The sequence below is a fragment of the Augochlora pura genome, chromosome 4 (genome assembly GCF_028453695.1).
Source record: "Augochlora pura isolate Apur16 chromosome 4, APUR_v2.2.1, whole genome shotgun sequence".
Classification (NCBI taxonomy): Eukaryota; Metazoa; Arthropoda; class Insecta; order Hymenoptera; family Halictidae; genus Augochlora; species Augochlora pura.
In genome coordinates, this window is record NC_135775.1 from 7,213,324 (window position 1) to 7,226,049 (window position 12,726).

At 47.1% G+C, this 12,726-nt stretch overlaps 1 protein-coding gene across 7 annotated transcripts in view; it reads left to right on the plus strand.

Moving 5' to 3' along the window:
* The window catches only part of Hth (Meis homeobox homothorax), a 570,441-nt gene that overhangs the window by 188,941 nt on the left and 368,774 nt on the right, over window positions 1-12,726 (plus strand). The gene's annotated exons all lie outside the window — the stretch shown is intronic.

Here is a 12,726-nt window from a genome sequence, read left to right on the forward strand (position 1 = left end):
CGCGTCTACGAGCGTCTAAATATAGAGTGTGAGTCACGGAGCGGCGAGGAGAGGAGGAGAGAGGAGGAAAGTAGCCGTGCAAAAATACAGAGAGCAGAGTGTCGTCCTCTTCGCGAGCGTCATAAGGAACTCTCGTACGCGTAACCTCGGCTCGTCCTCCCTGCGTTCCCGCCTCCACCTTCGCGGACAGTTTCTGCTCGTGCGTAACCTTTTCGCCTCGCCTCGCCTCGGCTCGCTCGCTCGCTCGCTCGCTCCTCGCTGGATCTGGCTCCGAATATCTCGCCCGGATCAGCACGATTCCGTTCGGCCAACAGATAATCGGACGCGCGTCCCATAAAAATCTCTGCATCTCGGACGGCCGGGATTCTTGTAATTGCATCATTTCATAAGGTACATTTGTCAGCTCGTCCAATAAAATGTCCGGGTTTAAGGCCTCGCATCCGGGCCCTGTCGAGCGACCAGGCACGCAAGAGGTGCACCGACTACGCGTTACCAAAATTTCTGTCTCGCCGAAAGCTTACTTTCACGGATCCCTGCGAGAGGTGATAATGTTTCTATCGTTGCTCAACGATACTTTCTCAATTATATTTGTACAAGCGGGGTACTGCTACGGTACTGTTAACGTAATTGTTGTTACGGAATAAAAACTTCCATCGCTAATACAAATGTTTTATAAAGCACCTAGCGGACTATATCAAAACGATCCATGTTACTGGGAATGAAGTCAATTAAACTGACGCACTTAGTCCGCTCGCGACGTTTCTTTTATCCAGAGCGTGAAGACTGAGCACAGCTTCCTTGGATTTTGCTGTTGATCTAGGCACAAGATATGCAGAAATATTCAAAGATCCGCGGATCGATTACGAATCGATTACTAATCGATTACGAATCGTCTACCTGATTGCTTTTCATCAAAGCCGAGAAAAAAGTAATCCGACCGATGATTAATAATTACAATCCGTCAGTTATTGTAACCAACTTATAATAATTGATAGCGACTACCGAGTCGCAGTCTTTAACCGTTAATCGGATTATTTTTTAGCGAACTTTTTTAGAAGAACTGGTTCAAGAACGATCGAGTCTAAATCGCGTAATCGGTTTGCGGCGTAACCGAGGTGTTAAGTTCTCCTTTCACCGGCCAATCGAGTATCGATCGCGCTCAACGGGGAAGTCCAACCGGTGTGTCCTAAAGGGTATCATCGCGCCGCGTCCCGAAATTCGTAACCCAATTCGCGGAAGAGTCCTTGATTCCCGACATCCACTTCTCGATCTCGGGGACGTGGCTCTCGAGCCGGCGAAACGAGATCCACCGATACCCTGGCGGGTGTATCGTATGGCAGCGTATCGGTGGAGGGTGGAAGACGAGGTCGGAGGGTCCATCCTCGGCTATCTCTCTCTCTCTCCCTCTCTCTCTTTCTCTCTCCGGCTTCGACACTCGAAACGACGCGGCGCTCGCGAGGATCGGAGCGGGTACCCCGTGGCGTGGAACGACTCGAAACCGCAGAACGATTCGATTCTCCGAATAAAAACGCGACGCGGATGAATAAGGTGGGAAATAAAGCAAAACCGACGTAGGTAAACGGCAAGGGCCGGCGAGGGGGGCGGCAGGGGGGGACCCGTGGGGGATTCTTTTTTCCTGCTGGCTGCGCCGGGAACAGACTTCATTCTTGGTTTACAAGCGTGCGGTCTACAAAGAGGTTGCCACGTTGTTAAAATAACCGCAAGAGCTCGCCGCTCGCGGGCGTGTGCTCGCCCGCGGACCTGCGTGTGTGCGTGCGTGATTCCGCTCGGCCGGTGCCGGGTACGCGCAAATAGACACCCGCGTCTGGGAACACGCGCGTGTACGGAGCTTGAGCACGCGCTCCGGGATCCGATTCTTTCTCCGCGGAAACTCACTCTTTGTTCGGGTTTCACCAAATTTTCTGCGTTCCTGCGAAAGTTCCAACGAAAACCGGACGAATTTGGACGAGCGCTTCAATGAGACACGTTTTACAGTGTTGTGAACAATTGTAGACTAGAACGTTTATGTTTTCAGCGATATTTAAGCGAAAACTTGATAAAACATCGTGGCTAAATTGTCCTAATTAATATTTCTGATCATTCAAAAAATGAAGCTTTAAATTAATAAAATCATTTCTAGTGAGGACAGATGGATTGAATTACATTTGAAACTATATGGAGTATATAGAATATTCAAAATATTTTCAAGTATTTTACAAAGGAAAAATTAATGGGTAAGACATTTTAACTAAGGCTGGCATTGTATTTTTGATATCAGAAATAATAAAAAATAGAAATATATAAATACGACGTTTCGTTATGCTTTCTTTAGATATCGCTAAAATCGTAGAAATTATTTTGATTCTACTGTCAATGTTGTATATACATACCTTTCTTTCTACAGAGTACATACCTGTGTCTGATCTAAATTAAACTTCATCAAAAATAAGTAAAAAGTACTCAAAATTTGTAAAAAAGTTTAATCGAAGTCATAGAAGGATTTATACTAAACCAGATTTTCAATTAGTGACTCTAAAAACGTATTGGAAATAAAATCGTAAACAAGGCTTGACAAACGTCATTAATAAAGATGATCTTTGGTCTTCGAAAGGTATTTGTCGCAAACAAGCGTGTTGAATCGCACGATTATTAACATTTGCCAAAGTCTAAGGATTGCGACGAGATTGCGTTGCTCCAAAATACTCGCGTTATCTTTGTAAAATTCAAACAATAAAATATGAGTAATGCGATTGTTCTCCGAAATCTCGATTTATCTCTTGATAATCTTCAGGTGGCTGTATCATTCTCGTATCAAGATTCATTTCTCGATTCTCATCGCGAGTGCAATCGTTTGCAATATTGGCCACCGTGGTCGTAATTCTTGCGAGGCGAAAGAATTTTCGTGTCGACCGGTCGCAGGCCGGGTGAACGTACATAATTCGTGTACGGCTTGCGGTTCGGATCGTGGCAACAGAAAAGTAATTGTAAGGTTCTTTAACGCGCCGGGTAAGGCGATAATGCACCGAATTCCGATACGGTGGCCGTTAATAGATAAGATGCGCGGTCATTTCCCCGAGAGAAGCGCTTAATGCCGGGCCGCGAAAACAAATTGCTCGGATTTCGAAATACGGAAGGCAGGAAAGATAACCCAAAAGACAAAGTTCACCTCCCCCACGATAACTCCCGGCATTGACCCGAGATAAGTCGGATTCTCTCGGGCCGCGCGCGGTCGAAAATCATTCAAGAAAAAAAATTCCAATAACGTAGAAAAACACTTTGCACGTAGTAAAACCGTTGGTTAACGCGCCGCCGTGTCCTTTGTCCGATTAATTTTCAATTTCGGCAAGACTCCGGGGGCGACAGATGCGACGCGGAGAAACGTTATCAGGCAGATAAAGCATTCAATTACTCGAAAAACCGAGCGTGTTCGGACGCGACTCGCAGCGTCATCGAGTATCTACGGATATGTTAAGGATGCTTTATTGCTGTAAACAAATGTAGCCGTTATCGGATGATAAGCGCGAAGTAATAATATTAGAACTATGTATAATCGGGTGTACGTAGCTCCGTCTTTTCATTGGCAGCGAAAAGGGTGACGATAAACTTGAAAGTACAGCGATTAATCATTTCGAGACACTGTTGAGTTTCTCCGGTGTTCATTGTCTTCTCCGTGTACTTTAGCCGTAATCGAGCACCGGAAACAGCCTCTTACGTTATTTCAACCAAAATACGTTACTGATTTATAGGCAGATTCGCGTGCTCCGCTAGGTACAGTCGACTCTCTTACAACACTGCATTCTCAAAACGTTTCGTCATATTCTGACACGGCTAATACTGAACCTACCGAGCTATAGCACTAAGCTCATGCCGCTTTACAGGAATAGAGCTCTTCATTTTTATAATAATAATAATATATTTATTTGCAAGCTGAAGCTCTTTAGCTACGATTAAGTAAATTAACTATAGCGTCGCAAGATGTTTATATGACAATATTTAATTAGTCCTAAATATAATCTGCTAAAACGTGCAACATGTACAATCGAAATTTAATTCATTACAATACCGATTCTTATGACAAAATTTCTGATAAAATTGACAAAAAACCCCTAAGAAGTCCTACACATCCTCGTTACATGCTTGCCCTCAAAATCTTATCGTTAGCTATATTAATGCTAAATATTTTTTAAAATGTAGTCTTTTCCAAACTTCGCTGCTTCTCTCTCGCGACATTTCAACGTATCGTTCAACGCCGATAAAATGAACCGGATTATAATGGGCCGGCCGTCTGTACGCGCACGATCAGCTTGTACGTAATTTAAAAATCGCTGTTCTCACGAACTTTCAAATTACCGTTACCACAAGCTCCCTGCCAGCGTGAGCCTCGTCTCTTAAAAAAAGACTGGACCGTCCGGGGCGTCGCGATAAAAAGTTGTTCGAAACCGCAACGTAACATCGGGGTTTCGTTTCGGTGAGCCCGGGATCGTTCCGTAGCGACTCGAACAATTTCCCGAACGGCCGGGATCGGTTTTCCCCGACCGGTGTGCGGAGTTTCCGTAGCGGCGCGGCGGTCGTCGGCGGCGTGCGGCGCAAGAAACTTCGAAAACCGCAAAGTACTGTCGTAAAAGGAGGCCGCGCGCGCGCTTCCATCGAGGGGCTGCTGTTCCAGGCAGTTGAGAGAGGAAGAGAGAGAATAAGAGAGAGAGAGAGAGAAACAGAGGCCCAGGGTGTTCCTTGGCCACGGGCCGATATTTTTTGCCGTCCCTCGTCGCTCGTCGACGTCGTTCCCGGCGTGACTTTTATTGCGTGTACGACGTAAACGCGGCGACGAGAGCCGGCCGCGGCTTTATCTCGTTAAGGTTGCACTGTTAAATCGAAACGGCGGGGGCTAACGAGTCGATACGCCATCTGGAGCCGTTGTCTCGCGAGCGGAAGCGCCCGGGTCTCCGGAGGAGCCTTTGCGGTCGCCGGGCCGATCAATGCGGACCATGTGTTCGCGATAATTCGCAAATGATACGGTCCGAGCGATAGCTCGTGTATCGTCGGTTCTAGCCGTTGAATTACAGTTCGAAGGATTGGCCGCGGCGAGTATTGTCCTGGCAAATCAGTGCTCCTTGCGGTTTAGGGGTGGGCAAATGAGGGGTTGCGGGAAGAAGGTGTGGCGAGCTTGCCAGTCCATTCATGGACGTGCTCGATCATTCTCGATAGTTTCCTTTTTATTCCATCGCCATCTTTTGTATCGTAGAAAGCCACGGCGTGCTTGAAACATGTGAAAGAACGTATCACAAAATATTATTTCCTTCTCAGAGAAACGCGTCTAAAAATATTATTTCTGTATTTATTCGTTGATCGTGGTTTACATCGTGCGTGAGCACGCTGCGTCGTGGATTTTGATTTCCTTTTTAAGGGAATGGACGATGATTGATAGAATCTAGTGCACAGATGCATTATTTGTTCTACACGTCGGCGAGCGCCTCGGAAACTTATTTCTAAGACCGTGGTTGGACAATTAGGCGGAAAGCCACTCCTCCATGCACACGAGGGGTGCGAAAGTCGACGGCAGAAGTTGGCGATGCGACACGGCCTTAATTTACTCGGACAGCGTAGTTATACCGAACGCGGACGGAGGGTTGGACGTTTATCGATTGCGAGGGGACTTATTACTCGTCTGAACTAGCCGAGAGAAAACTGGCCCCGGAGAAAGGAGAGCGCGGCGAAGAATGCCTCTAAACTCGGTAATAATGAAACTCACTGATGTGTATGATTGAAAACGCCGGGATACCCGGTGAAATGGCCCGGGGAGAAGGGTCGATGCCGGTGAAGGGGCGGCCGAGGAGCCGCGGGCGCGCCGCCATTGCGTTCCGTAACGCTGTTACGTAATTGCGTGTTTTTTTTTTCGCCGCGGAATCGTCTGATAAACGACACCTCGTGCGTTCGTAGCCGTGTTCGGACCGCGTTCCGCAACGATACGGAATTTCGGAATTATTTCTTCGCGTGAACGACCGCCGTGGGAAACGAAATTCCCCGAGGAAACAATCGAAATCCCCGGGTCGTTTTTTTCTGAGCAGATCACTTGTCAGCTTCCTTAGACGGAATCGACGAGATCTCCGACGGCTCTACTTTTCTCGATCTTAAATAAACAGAGCGGAATCGCGTCCTTTTTCCCTTGCACGGGGAACCAGCGCTGCATCGTGAGACGTCTTCCTTTCACCGGTGCCGAGAGGAGTCCGGCTAAAAATCGCGGCCGCGCGAATGAGAATTTCATTAGTCACCCGGCTTTTTCGCCGGGCCCGTTTCGTCGGGCGACTTAACGCGCGCGGGGGGAAAAAAAAGTGGAAACGTCGGCCACCGGTCACAGCTCGTTTCCCTCGATTGATTCGTGACAAGGCGCGAACAAACGGACTGCTAAACGTCATCCCGCGGATCGGATCGCGGCGGCGATCGTGCGGGTAATCGCCGGTTACACCGTTTCGCCGCGGTGTAACAAACCTCGGTTCCGCACCGCTTCGCGTTGCTAGACAAGAAAATGTTCCGCGTCTGGTTCGCGGAAATCGTTAGAAAATCGTTCGTTCTTAAGTAGTCGCCTGAGAGGTCGTACAAAGAATACGTTCGCTGGTAATAGTGTCGCAGATTTCATCTCGGTGTACAGATGGCGCACGTGCGTTGCGTCTATTCGGACCTCTTTTGTTCCGTTTAGAAAAATAATTCTGTAGGAGACTGTAAGATACTCAACACTTCAAATTGGCAGATACCACGAAGTACGCCATTTAGCACTGCAAATAAAAATAAACCGTATCTTTTACAGTGTCTATCAAAGATGATGGATAAATTTGTAATACTTTATTTACAGATAGTTTGGCGACAGTTCTTTTAAAATCAAAGAAAAATGTCTTACGAATTCATAATTAAGAAATTAAGAAACTAAGAAATTATTTAGATTAATAGGATGAATTATTATTTAAATGATTTAAACATATTTCGTTAGACAATATAAGTGCATCTAGTACACTGTTTGGTCGCAATTTTTTAATACATGCAGCTGAGAAAAGCGTTTAGATATGAAGCTTACGATAGATTAAAACAAAATATAAAGTAACACAAATCTCGAGCTATCCAGACTATCGGCTACGGACTTTTTATTAAAAGGCATTTAACTCTTAGCACGTGGAAGTCTTTGCATGATTACCGTACAACCTGAAACAGAACAATAATAACTAAAAAGAAATTCTATTTAAATACGAATACATGTATAGTATTGTCCTATCGACGCTATCCGAGAGCAAAGGTTCAATAAATCTGAAAAAATTGAAGCAATCACGCTTATAGATCGTGCCCCTCTCCAAAGTGGTTTTCCTTCGACGAACGGAGGAGGAGCCCGGATCCGATCGGATCCGAAATTAAAATCGAATTTGGGGTTCGTTCGTATCCCGTGGGTGGCCTAGGCGGAAAAACAGGCGAATCCGGTGACTCCTGACGGATCCCCGCGATCCGTCACATGCAGATCCCTTTCTATGCCAGCTTCGACCCGCTCTTACACAACGCGGATCTCTCGATACAATGAAGGGGGAAGCCACCACCCAGTCGGTTCTGGCCACGCATCAGCGCTCTCTTTAAAGCGACCTGCTTCTTCTCTACGCTCTCTTGTCTGCCCTTTTTTGGCCATTCTACCTCCCTTTTTCTCCGGCGGAGGTGAATGGTACCGAGAGAGAGTCGAGGGTCCAGGAGCGTAGGGGGACGAATGGGGGACCGAGGCAGAAAGAGGGTTGGCGATACCGGGGCGCGCTAGGCTCTGTCTGGCCGCAAACGTTGCATTGTGTCACTTCTTCATTCATTTCTGATTTTGCGGTCGGCTTGCGTAGCGAATCCACAAAAACTGCGGCCGCCCCACCCCTTCGCCGAGTAGTCCTTGTCAGCCCTGGAAATTCTTTCTTCCTCGGTCGCCTCCGCGGCGTGTCCTCTTCTTCTCTGCCCCTCTTCTCGAGGATCGTCCCCCTCTTATTTTTGCCGCTTAGACTGCCTCCGATAGATTCTCGCTCCGCCTGTGAGAAAGCCGTGTTCTTCTCCGATTATTTATTACGGGGTCACTCGACTTATCGTACGAGATGTCACACAGGATAGTGGAGAGACGGTTACTGTGGACGATCACATTCGTTTTGCTTTTGGTTTAATGCTAACATAATTAAGTCTTTAGTTCCTTTTGTCACTTTTTGTTGTTGATTGCAGTAACGCAGATATCAGTCACTCGATAATTGCTATTGCTTTAATAGGAATTGTAAAATTAACGTATAATTTAATTTCTTTTATTTTTCTTTGAAACGCAAAGCCTTAAATACCTGATACATTGTCAGGTCAATTTCGAAATAGATGAAGAAATATTTAAAAGTATTCTAAATATATTATTTGACATTATTTATAATCTATTATTATTATACTTAATATAAATATATGAAATATATTAAATATATTGAAACTAAATACATAAATATATTAAAAAGTATTAAATTTTTGTAGTCGTTTATTTCGTTTACTTTTTAATCCAAAAAATGTATTATTAGGTGAATAGAAAATTGGTTATTCCTGAAAGCAGAACAAAGGAACAGCAGCTGGTGATTCTACAGCAACCAACTCCATTAGCCTAGGTGACGATGGTTTCAAGTGCCCGGGGATACAGGCTCTCGAATTGACAGCTTTAATATTCCAGAACAGAATTGCTAGCAAAGAAGTGATACTTTCACTATCGGCCCACTCCCACCGCGTTTTTCCCAGCTGAAAACGTTCCGCAGTTCGAGTCGGCGACCGTTTAACTTGCCAATCACTTATTCAACGGAAACTGAAAACTGGAGATTTATTTCGAGAACGGTAATTACGTAATTAGCATTGGTTGCGCAACCCAGGGCGCGGTCGCCACGGTTTCGATCGTTCCCGCCGGAGTCGCCGGAGCTCTCTCGTTCTCTCGATCGCCGGACAAACGTCGCGATGTTCCTTCGCCGGGAACCGGACGACCGCTCCCGCGAGAGGGACTTCTCTTCGACGGTGTTTGTTGCGTCGAGTGGATCTCGTCGGGTTTGCCTTCGCTGAGAAAACAAACCGTGAATCTGGTCCGTGTCGGCCGTTTCCCCTCCCTCGACGGGTCTCCCCCTCCGTCCCCGAGGCAGACGACACGGGATCCCGACGACTGGTGATTGGGTCCATTGAGGGTTTTCAAGTGCGCGGACGATCCTATCCCTCTTCCGATCGTGGGAGACGACGGTCTCGAGTCCCTCGGATCGAGGTTCTCCCCCCCCGGCTCTCTCGGGCCGGGAAATGTGGGACACGGTCCACTTTTCGAGACCCCTTTCCCGTGGCCCGGACGCGATCTTCTTATGTTAATCGCGGGCTTTTTATTCAAATTTCGCCGGGACCTGGCGACGGACGGGAAAGATTACTGAAAATCGCCGAGCAGCACCGGGAGACCGATGTTTGCACAACGATCATTCGATAATTGCCGGCTCATGAATATTCTTTCGAGCGGGACGGTAAATCAATGTCGCGATCGATTTGCATAAGCCTGACGGGAAAAATGGGGCACTCTTTAACCGGCGATTCACGCATTACCAACTCTAATTGCGTTCTTCGCGCGTTCTGCGACGTCGTAACGATTAGAGCTGAGTTATCGTCGCGACGCCGATGATGAATACGTCTGTCAGTGATGACATTTACGACGTTCCGTGCCCACTCTCGATGACGACTCGCACCTAGCGACATTGTCTTTGAATTAATTTCTCGCACGTGCTCGCGTCGCTCGTTTCCTCGCGCGTCCCGCCCGAAACTTCCCCAATCTGGGAGGTCGCTTCGACGAGGTTCGATTGGAATCTTAGATCGTGGCTCAGTTTCCAGTTCTTCGAGTCTTTCAAGAAGCTTTCAGAGAGCCCGACATTTTTTACAATCCTCTACTGACCTTTTCGGATACCGATCTACGGGGGACCTCTTTAGTCGCTAGATCTCATCGGCTTCGGATACCTGTGTTTTCTAGTAGAACTCGTTAAACTCGGGGCACGTCAGGTGTCTGTTGGCGATGCTGCTTTAGACAATGGTCTTTATTCAGATGTTTAGATGTCCTAAAGATCGTGAAGTAGGTAGATTCAAAGTTTAAAAGGTGTTTCCTAAGATAGACATTCTAGTTTAAACTAAACAAAACTATTAAGTACATAAGTTAATATTACATTCACTAACTAGTTAATTATTGCAATCTTTTTCAAAATGTGTAAGTTTCTGTCATTATATTGTATATGTTCTATTTTCTGCATATTTTATTTAAATTAAGTTTTACTTTATCTCTTTTATTTTTGTTTTATTATATTTTTTGTCCTTAAAAGAAACTGTTCTACTATGGACTCAAGATGCGATTCAGCTTGAACGAATGTTCTCCAGATCCACTGGTCTCAAACCTGAAAATATTCTAATTCCAAAAAATCATACCACGACGCTGAGAAAACTTCATTTCCGCTAGAACGAAAAACCGCGCAGCCGAGGTCTCGCTTGAATACGCGCTCCCATTCATGGAACAGTGGCGTGGCGTGGCCCGAGCTCGCAACCCTCTCGCGGCAGAACAGCGCGATAAGAATGAAACGGCCGGGTTCACAATGAAGGTGTCGTTGCAGGAAATTATACAGCAGTTAGAAGAGCTGGCTGTCTCTCTCTCCGCGAGCAATTGTCTCTTAGGTGGGCATTGTCTTCGGCAGAACTCGGTTCTTCTCTTTCTCTCCCTATCTCTGCTCCTTCCTCTCGCTCTCTCTCTCTCTCTCTCTCTCCTCCTCCTCCTCCTCCTCCTCTCCCTCGCCGTGGTTCGCCGTCCTTGGGAGCCTAACGAACCGCTTGTCTGACACCGAGCGGCACAATGAGAGATCTAATCGCGGGTAAAGTACTTAATATCTTAAGGTCGGACGGGACCTAAGCGGGCCTAGGGTAGTCCGAGGGGATGTCGATGGAAAGAGGAGGGCGCGGCGTGTTACTCGCGCCGGAAGACGCGAGGTGAAAGGACCAAGGAGGGAGCTATCCGCCTCGGTTACTGGGTTGCTTGAATCCTCGTGTCGCGGTATCTGATGAAGAGGACGCCTTCGGATGACAGCCAGTCTCCGGCAGGAATAAGATGCGGAACTTGCCGGCGCCAGCCACACTCGCGCTGATAACACCACCTCGTGACCTTGATCCCGCGCGATATCAATTTTCGCGCCCAAACACTCCAGCCTTCGTACCGTCGACATTCCATCTCCGTGATCCCGCTTTTTCAAACAGATTTCAATTGTCAATTCTATGGTGAATTCATTTTGATACCGAAGAAGCGTCGCAAGTTTACGATACTTGAGCAATCAACATTTTTTGGTATACGTCAACCAATAGTTCTAAGCCATCTTCTGACAGGAGATCGTATTACTATTGCTAATATTACTGCATCTTTTAATGATTGTTTATATAAAAATATAAAATTCTTATATTTTAAAGACTGTGAATGTCTACGAATTATAGATACCTTGCCTGTTGGCAAAATACGTTAACCAGTCGTTTTATGTTAAAATCATTACTTATATCTTTCTATTTTATTCGAACCAGTTGCAACATTTGCAAACAGTGTTAGACATACTCTTAAGAATAAGAATTGCCCTAGCATCTCAATTCTGGTCATTTAATCTTAGAAAGCTACCGTGTCTCCAAAAATTGCCGAATATTTATTGTAAATGTTAAAACCCACTCGTTTTCGAAAATGTTTCTGTAAAACCGAGGAACCCAAAGGAAGCAGAAAGAGGATATTTTATTTGACACGGCGAACCACGGCAATTATTGCGGGAGAAATATTCAGCGAATCCCGACGGGGTTGATAAATCGCGATCCCGACGGATGTCAATACGTTCTATCGTAATGAACTCGTAGGTTTTCCTGTTGCGTCCGCCGAAGCGGCGTCGAACGGTTCCGAAGCGGCGAGTCATCGACCACGACCTCACACAAGAACCGCGTGGCCGGCTGTAAAAAGGCCGCGGATGATCCCGTGATTACTCTGCGTAGATTGCAATCACTGGCTGCGAATTCATCGACAAAGAGCGCTTAATGATCGCGCAGTAAAAGGGCTTTTTTCGCACGGTTAATTACGCGGCCGCCTCCTTTTTCTCCTCGTTGCCCTCTCGCCGCGGCCTCGCGCTCGCGCTCGCCCGCTCGCCCGCTCGGACGGGGGCCGTCGCGATCTCCGCTCTTCGCCTTCCGGAAAGCAGATGCGGTCGCGCGCGCACGGAGCCGGCCCTCGAGAGAGGAACAGGAAAACAGAGTGACTCGTAATATCGACGAGCCGCGAGAGGCTGGGCAAGGGGGTCGGCGAGGAGAGGCGGAAGGACCGAGGAGAGGAAAGCAGTTTCGAGTCCTTTGGCCGGCCCGTACACCTGCCGCCTGGCAAATGAACCCTTTGTCTCTACTCGGCAAGTCATTAGGTGTACGCCGCAGGCAGTCGCGGCCTTAACTAGTCGGCTAACTGAAAGTAATAAAAAGCGAAATAGCGGGCGTAAAACAAATCGCGGACGGTAACGATGATCTCGTAACTGACGCGTGAAACTAATCGAAATCGGCCGGTTGCTGCCGGGATCAACCCCGGGGTCGCTGCCGGCTACCGAACCGACCGGCCCGCAGGAATTCGATCGCTGGATCCTGGGATCACTCCTGCCACTCCTGTTAGTCGTGTCTGTCATCGCGCTTTACGATGTTTAA